Source organism: Eucalyptus grandis, chromosome 3 (genome assembly GCF_016545825.1).
Source record: "Eucalyptus grandis isolate ANBG69807.140 chromosome 3, ASM1654582v1, whole genome shotgun sequence".
Lineage (NCBI taxonomy): Eukaryota > Viridiplantae > Streptophyta > Magnoliopsida > Myrtales > Myrtaceae > Eucalyptus > Eucalyptus grandis.
In genome coordinates this window covers 64,293,384-64,302,017 of record NC_052614.1, presented here as the reverse complement: position 1 = coordinate 64,302,017, position 8,634 = coordinate 64,293,384, and positions in this window count along the sequence as shown.

The following is an 8,634-nucleotide window of genomic DNA, read 5'->3' as shown; positions in this document are numbered from 1 at the left end:
CGGAGCGAGACGGAGAGTGGCGGCGACAATCCTAGCTTTAGCAACCGGCTTGTTGGTCGATCTTCGCTGCTGCTGGCGTTCTCGGATCTGCTTTGGGGATGTCGAGCATGAGCGGGAGAGGGAGGAGAGGGGAGCGATGGCGCGGTGGTGGTGCAAGCGGGTGGCGAGCGGCCTAGCGGTGCGAATGGCGGTGGCAACCGGCGGACGGAGCTGTGGGCTGCTGCATCCGGCTTCTTCGGTTGCGGGCGTACGAAGAAGGAGAAGAAGATGGAGAGGGGTGCGGAGTCGGGGAGAGAGAGGGAGGAGAGAGAAGGAAGGGGGCCACCTCTTTTATTTTCTTTTTCTTTTTCTTTAATCCAACAAGAATGACCCACCATGACCTAAGATGACATCACCTTTCACTAAATTCAAATCTCCCACAACAATCTTCAATAGGTCCAATTCCATCCCCTCGTGGCACACGAATTCTTAAACTTTGTACATCACATTCTTCAATTCTCTTCTAATTGAACCAAATTAAAGTCCGTAAAATTAATCCAATGTCACCACCCTTCAATTCACATATTTACTTGACCATAGAATCATCTTGATCTAAAAATACCACCAAAAGCGGGCCTACCAAATTTTTGAACCAAATTAACCATACCTTGATTATTTTGCTGAAAAGCTCGGCTTGCATGAAAAATCTTCCAAAGATGAGTCAATATTCCTAAAATGATTTGTAACACACCCAGACTTCCAATTTCTAAATTTGATCTCAATTTCACGGTTAATTTCACTCTAGCACGAGATTAGCGCGTCTAATCTACCGGATAGCTTTTAGAAATTTTGTGCATTTGACCTATGGTTGATCAAGCCACAATGTACATCTTCGACACATCGGCAACTCTCGGTTGTTGGGGCAATCTCAAGGCTTCAAATACGGACACATGATACCCAATTGTGAAAAGTCGGTCTAGTGTCGATCGACAAAAATTGTGCGATCTGGTGGAATTACTCACACTCGATCACATGCCTTTGTCGAGTTAACCTATCTTCGATCTTTAATCGATTTTTAATTATGTCGTAATGATCATTACAGATTAGCTCGGTCGAAAAGTCGCTTCTTGGTCAAATTCTCGAGTCGTGCATTAGAAACTTAACGGCTTCACCCAATAGACTAGTTTTCACAGAGTGGTGACTCAAGGAAAGAACTATATGCGTGCCAACAAAAAGCCCGTCTCAATTTATTGAAAATAGAATTGGAAAATCGGGATGTCACAGATTAAGTTACTCAACAATGCCTATGAATGAGACGAGGAGGAGGGACGAGGAGGAGATCATCATCAGGTGGTAGCGCGACATTTGTGCTCCTTCCACATGAGACAAGTTATGTGACAACAATGTTGATCATGTGGTTGAAACAGTCCCCATAACTAAACCCAAACCTTTTCTTGTGAAGCCAAACCTTGTAGTCAAATGTCACATCTTATAGTTGTCATACATTATAAGTGTAATCGAATATCTTAAAATATTTTATATTCATAAGAATTATATTAACAAATCGTAAAAGAATTCAGAAATTAAAAATTTCAAATTGAATTGACTACAATATGATAGGTTTAAATTTTTTTAATAATTTTTTTCAATTTTTTTTTTAAAAATTTTTTTACCTATGGGCTAGGGGGGTGGAATTTAAGATCTTGAGAAACTTGCAGGGACGTCTTGGAAATCGATGACTTGTCCAGAAGACAAATAGGGATATTAATTTTTGGCATGAAAGGACTACATCTGACATCTTTACGAGGACGGATGTCGATTAAATTAAAATTGTGAGAATCTTGGCGGAAATGTCTTGGAAATTGACGAGTTTCCTGGAGGCAAATAGGGATATCAATATTTGGCATGAAAGGACCATACTCTATATTTTAATTAGATAAAAAAACATGACACATCTAAAATGTTTAAAATTGCTTTTAAGTTTTGAAACGTAAATGACAGTAAACACGTGAACAACTAACGAAAATATCTCAAGTTTTGCCCTAGTGATAAAATTGGGATTGTAGACTTTAGATGTTAATTTTCTTAGTTTTGCACCTTATATTTACCAAGAATAAAAGCTAATGAAAATAAAATTAGTTAAGAATGAAGCACATAATAGAACATGCTGTGTTTAATATTTACATAAATTGCCAAGATTAAGCGGGCGTTTTGGTAAATTTGTGAAAGATGGAAAAATTTTAGTGTAAATCTTGTATCATATACATACCATGCATATAAGCATTAAGTATTTTAAAGGAGGTTCAAAGTATGATTTCTCGCAATGCGTGCATGCAGTCTAAAAAGAAGCATGCCAATAACGTTGGTTAGTTTTGAATTGATGAGAACATCTTTTGCGAAAATGCCATATCAATTGGAACGCTAGTATATTACCACAACATAAAGCTCTTGCACAGATAAGAGGTATCATGTCAAAATATCACACTAGATTCAACCAATCGCGAACCGACATTAGGTTGTAACCTACAAAAATTTTCTAGGAAATAAACACTAGTAATATTTTTGGTTAATTAACTCTTCATTAGACGGTATTAGTTTTATTTACACATCACATTAATTTTATTAGCTAGTGACTTTTCAAAAGCAATAAGTAGTGGGAATTTCTAGGGAAATTGTCGATCAGTCCTACTAGACCTATCATGTAGATATCCATTTATTCTGAATTTTCAATGTTGTTCATTTTGTTATAAATCTTTGTGTGAATATAACCTGGTCAATTGCCAGAAATTACTAATATGGCAGTCTAATGTTGTCATTCTGGCCAATTTTTATTGAAAATCATATATGACTGGAGATGACTGGACCGCTGAGTTAGCAATTCCCAGCAAAAATTCATTGGAAGGACAACTTAACATAATTGAAAGTTTAGACTAAATTGGCGTCCGCACAATAATTTTTGATTGATAGGATAATTTTCTTGGGATTTTGCTTCATAGAATGTGTCGCGTAGCCAATCTTGAATGGATGAGCCATGTGCTTTTCCCATCTTGGTCCCTGTGGCCATGCTGCTATGAGCCTATACGACTCAAAAGTTTTCCTTCTCCTCGGAGGATCATCTACTTTTGTAACAATTTTGGTCTCTGTTCTGTGGCCGTGGTGCTATAACAATTGTGAACCTACCTACTTCTTTCCCGACGTGGTCCATTGCGTGCCAAATTGAATCTGGACCATCGTAAATGATACTGTAAACGAGTCTCGCGTATCTGTTGGGATTCCTGTATATCTGTTGGGTTCGTGCAGTATTTTCTGCAGAAAATGAACTCTGCACATACCAGAAAAAGAAAAATTGCTCAATAAATATAATATAAACGTTTCTTACTGTGAAAGTTCATATTATTTTAGTATCTGCTGCTATTTAATGTTTGCATTTACAACTGTTCGAAAGAGGAAGCTACACCCACATCGTGATTGACCTAGCGGCAAGGGCTTTTTCTGTATCTCCGACTTAGAAAAATCGACGGTTGTGGATCCGATCCTACCCTGATTTACTCAGATTTTACGTAAGGGGCTCTGACAATTCCCCTTCAGATAGCTGGCTAACTGCGGCCGTGCTATTAAATTATCAAAAAGAAAAAAAAGGAGATGAAGCCATGCAACTCCACATATTGCATATCCTTGTCAGGAAAAAAAATGAAAAGAAAAAATAACACAAGATTTGGATAATCTCAGTTTAGGGTTATTTGAAGAATTACTTACCGCAATCATATATCGAATGAATTAACGCTTTCCTTCTCTTAGCGGTTTAAACTTTATGATGATTGGTGATATTTATTCTCTTGAGGGATGTAGATATACAGTTAAGAATTGCGTGATTGGCTCTCCAAGAGACAAATTGAATATAAATCAATGAAAAGATGAACTTTGAGTTTAAGGCTCTTTTGAATCACATAACATAAACATAAATAGTAAAACTTCACAATATGAGCATGTTGTCACGTAAGATTATAAACAATAAAAAGTTTAAGCACGTAACATAAAACATAAGTTATAAAACTTCGTTTCCCATTCATCCATAAAAATTTAGAAGAGGAAAAGACTGATGAAGAGTTCAGAGGAAGGATAAAGGACAAAAGGCGCTGAGATTAGAATTTATGAGAAAAAAATTAGTGTTTTGGCTTTTAGTTTATAAAAATGGTTTGAAAAGGGTTCCAAAAGGACTGTGCAGTTTGGATCCTTGATGGGTATTCACTCGAACGTTTAACCGGTTTCCAAAAATTTGAAACTTGTTCTTGGGCTAGTTCCATTAGGAATTGAATCTAGAATCTATTTTTAGGTGGTCTGGTTCAGTTCTCAGTGGAACCAGTTTGGTTGCATACCCCTATTCAATAAGTAAACAATAAGATAATGAGAAATGTATACGGTGTGAGTTTAAAATGAATTAAGTTTCTGTATTTAAATGGTAATAGACGTGAAAATAAGTAATGAAAATGAAATTGGCCGCCCATCTAAAAAAGTTTTCGCATTTGTATGCACGTTTTAGAAAATCGAGGAAATTCCATCGATCAATAAAAGATATATCATGTAAACAGATCGCATCGGAATCGACAAACCGGAGCATTCGGTCGTACACCGTCTAATAATTTGTAGCTAACTTGTTCTTCGGACGGTGTATAACTTTCATTTACGCTGTCACATGTACGTCACTTGTTTTACCGTGTCGTTTCGAGGATATGCAAGAGAGTGTTGCCTTAAGAGGTCTGTTCTTTAAATATATACATATGTGGCCAAAGAAGCATATATTTTCATGCTTTATTTCCTCTTTTATATCTGCGGAAAGTTCACGGTATTTTCGCCAACGCAATGTCACCCCCTCTTATCAGAGATTTCCTTCTTCTTCACCCGTCATTCGTACCAGACCCGAAACGACGGAAATCTCCGCCTTTGCCACGTAAAAATCGCCTTTCTTCTGATGGCGGGGATCAAGTTGGCGCTTGCCCTTTCGTTCGTAATCCTTCTGTCGCTGTCCCGATCTCCTGAGAGCTCTGCTAGTGCTCGCGAGGTGGCGAGTCTACAGATAAAGGGAAAGGGTGGCATCCATGTGAAAAGATTGGTGGCAGCGGGTGAGGTGGTCGAGGGGAGGTGGGGGCGGCGGGAGGAGGCGGCGGTCGAGGGGGAGGTGGGGGTGGGGATGATGGCAGCCGGGGGAGGAGGCTGTGGTGGACGAGGGGAGGTGGCGGCGGTGGCAGTCGTGGGGGTGGTGGGAGGGCTGGCGATGGCAGCATGGTTATGTCTGGCCGGGGTGAGTAAACCCAACAACAGGACTCGAAGGTCCTCGGCGGCCATCGGATCTGACCCGTCGTGGAATGCCTCCATCGTTTGTTCCTGCCTTCTCCTCAATGTTAAGTTGGCTTTCGAATCTCTAGTTTGATCGCCATGAGAGCAGGAGTTAGGCGGTTGTTGGATTTCCTTCGTGGTTTCGTAGAACCTTCACCTCTATCTGACCACCATTGTCATGGTTTAGTTACAATAATACTTCATTAAGTTGATCTTCAGCATCCAAAAGCCTTGCATAGTTTTTTTAACATATGATCTCGACTTTTATTGATTTCCACAACCTAATATATAACACCTAAACAGACTTCTTTATTTTGAATTCATGTGAAATGGTCACCATAATCAAGAAGCTTGAATGTCGACATATCTTGTCGCGCCTATGCAAAATTTCTTACTTCATGAGCGAGCGATTCTCGCATTTCGGTGTCTATAGCCACGGTGCTATGATGAGCCTATGTTTCTCTCCATATTTAACTTTCACCCAGGTTTATTCTACAGATTACAAATGTGACATCCCGATTTTCTAATTCTAATTTCAATAAATTGAGATGGGCATTTCGTTGTACGCCTATAGTTCATTTTCTTGAGTTGGCCACTCATGTAAAAACTAGTCTATCAAGTGAAGCCGTTAAAAGATTCTAATGCATCAGACTTGAGAATTTGACCGGGAAACGACCTTTCGACCAAGCTAATCTGCAAAGGTCATTACGGCACAAATAAAAATCGATTAGAGACCGGAGATAGGTCGACTCGGCAGGCATGTGATCAAGTGTGGGTGATACCACCAGATATATAATTCGATCGTCATCAACGACGATTTTTCTGTCGATTGGGTACATTATGTCCGTATTGAAACAGAGATTACCACGACAATTGAAAGTTGCCAATGTGTCAATGTATATTGTGGCTTGAATTGATCAACCACGAAGTCAAATGCATGAAAATTTCTAAAAGCTGCTCGGTAGATTAGGGCCTTTAGTATCGTGCCAAAAAGTGAAATGCTTAGTGAAATTGAGATTGAATTCTGAAATTGGAAGTCATGGTGTGTCACAAATCTTATTAGGAACATTGGATTAATTTATGGACTTTAATTGGACTCAATTGGAAGAAGTTGAATGGAATTGAAGAAATGAGCACACAAGATTCTATACCTCGGCGGAAAATGAAATTGAACCTATTGGACTAAGGTTGTGAGAGGTTAGAGTTAGCGGATTGTGACATCACAGGTGATGTCATGGGGTGAGCCAAGATTGGCTAGGGTGGTGACACTTGGAAGGTGGAGATTGAATCCCAAAAGGTGGGATGTCACTTGCCCCTTGTCTCCATCATCTTCAGCAGGCTTGGCTTTTGAACTTGGAGGAGAGAGAGAGAACCGGTGGAGAGCGAGCAACCCGACCTCCCTTTCTTTGCCTTGGTAGCCGTCGTCCCCCATTCGTCATGTCGTTGGAGCCATCGCGGTCGCCGTTCGTCCGCACGCTTGTGCGTGCGCCTCGTCGCCCCTTCGCCGCTTCCTTTCGTCTGCTCGAGCCTTTATCTCGTTGACCAAGCGGTCCCGGTCGTCCATTTGTTGTCGCCAAGGCCACCGGAGGCCTCGCCTAGCCACCGTGAGCCATTGCTCAGCTGCCACCTCTCTCTTCCGTTGGTTTCGTGTCCGGCCGACCACTAGTGCCGCCTTCCTCTAAGCTTGGTTTGTCGTCGGCATCGTCGTGCTCTTCGCCGGAGACTCGTCGAAAGCAATTCCGGTGATTTAGCTCACTAAGCCTTGATTAGAGGGTTAATGATGCCTTAAGTGTGTTTAGCTTAGGTTGATTGAGATTAGGTGGTTAGATTAGTTTATTTAGTTGTTGATTAGATTAAGGTGATTAATTAAGTTAAAGTATGTTTAGTTTAAAGTTAAGTAGGTTTATTTTAATATAAGCCTTGATGTGACTTAAAGGAATTTTTCTGATTTAAATAAATTTTCGAAATTAATGAATTATTTAATAATATATTATATTCGGAAAATTATTAAAATATTATTATTTAAAGAAATTCGAAAAATTATTTTTTGACCTTAGTACTCTGAATTTTGTGCTGATCGTTCTGTGTAGTTAGAATTTAAATTTGGTGAGTGGATAATGCAAATGGGTGTTGATTGTGAAAATGTGGATTTTTAGAAAATCCCAAATGTCGGAGTTTGGCATTGAAATTAGATTTTAAGGATTAATATTGTAATTGGAGTATGTGAGTGATATGCAAAGTGTCTGTGTTGAGTATGAGATTGTTGTGTGATAATTAAGAGGAATTGTCTTGAGCTATTGAGTTGGATTTCCCCACATGGGATGCCCCATACAACGGATGCGAGTTGCAGTTGATTCAGGCCCATGCTCCGCCGGGAACGCCGTCGACATATTGACGAAGCCGCGCTCCAAGGTGGGAGCGATGCTGGCTATATGTCGGTAGATAGTCGAGCTGCAGTAGGCTATGCCCTTGTGTGGTAGTGAATAATAATTGGAACGCTTGCTCGATTGTGAACTATGTGAAATTGATTGTGTTCGATGGTTTAAGTTCTTATTACTACTAGTGATTGAGTGATATTAACTGTACTAATCTGCAGGAGGCAATAAGGCGAGGTAAGTCTTCTGTTTTGTGTGGCTAGACCACTCTTGGGTGTATTTTCTTTCTAATAGGGGTTTAGGAGGGGAACTTGCTGAGACAATGTCTCACCCCCGTTGTGGGAAAATATTACGGGTAGTAGATGGTAGGACCTCCGGAGAAAAATGGCGTCTAGTGTAGATTATCGATCGGGTGCACGGTTTTCCGATCTTGAGACCATTGGGTCTTCAGTGACATGACCATCGTATGGATTCGAGACCGAGGATGTGTGGTACCACATAGGTTTAGAGCATGGTTCCGTTTGGGGCTAATGGCTTTTAAGATTGGTCCACTCAATAGTTTGATATTCCAATTCTTTGTGGTGGATACTATTTTGGGTGAAGGTGTAGTTGACCTTCGATGGTAGGGTGGACAACCCGCGTCTCGGACCCGGTGCGAGTCATATGTGGAGATGTGGGATCGACGAACGAGTCCGACTAGTAGTCATAGGACTATTCCTCTTTTGGTGGGCGGATCCATGTTATGTAAACTGGCCCTTTTGAATGCATATAAACTCTAATCCATTTTTGGTGCATATAGTCTACGATCCTGATGGTGTATGTAAACTCGGAATGATGATATATGAAAGTATGTTGGTTTGATTTTGAATTGACTTTTCTGCTGTCCTATCCGGTAAGTTTTGTCGGGGTTTCTTAGTACGTTTCGCATGCGCATAATAATTGAATG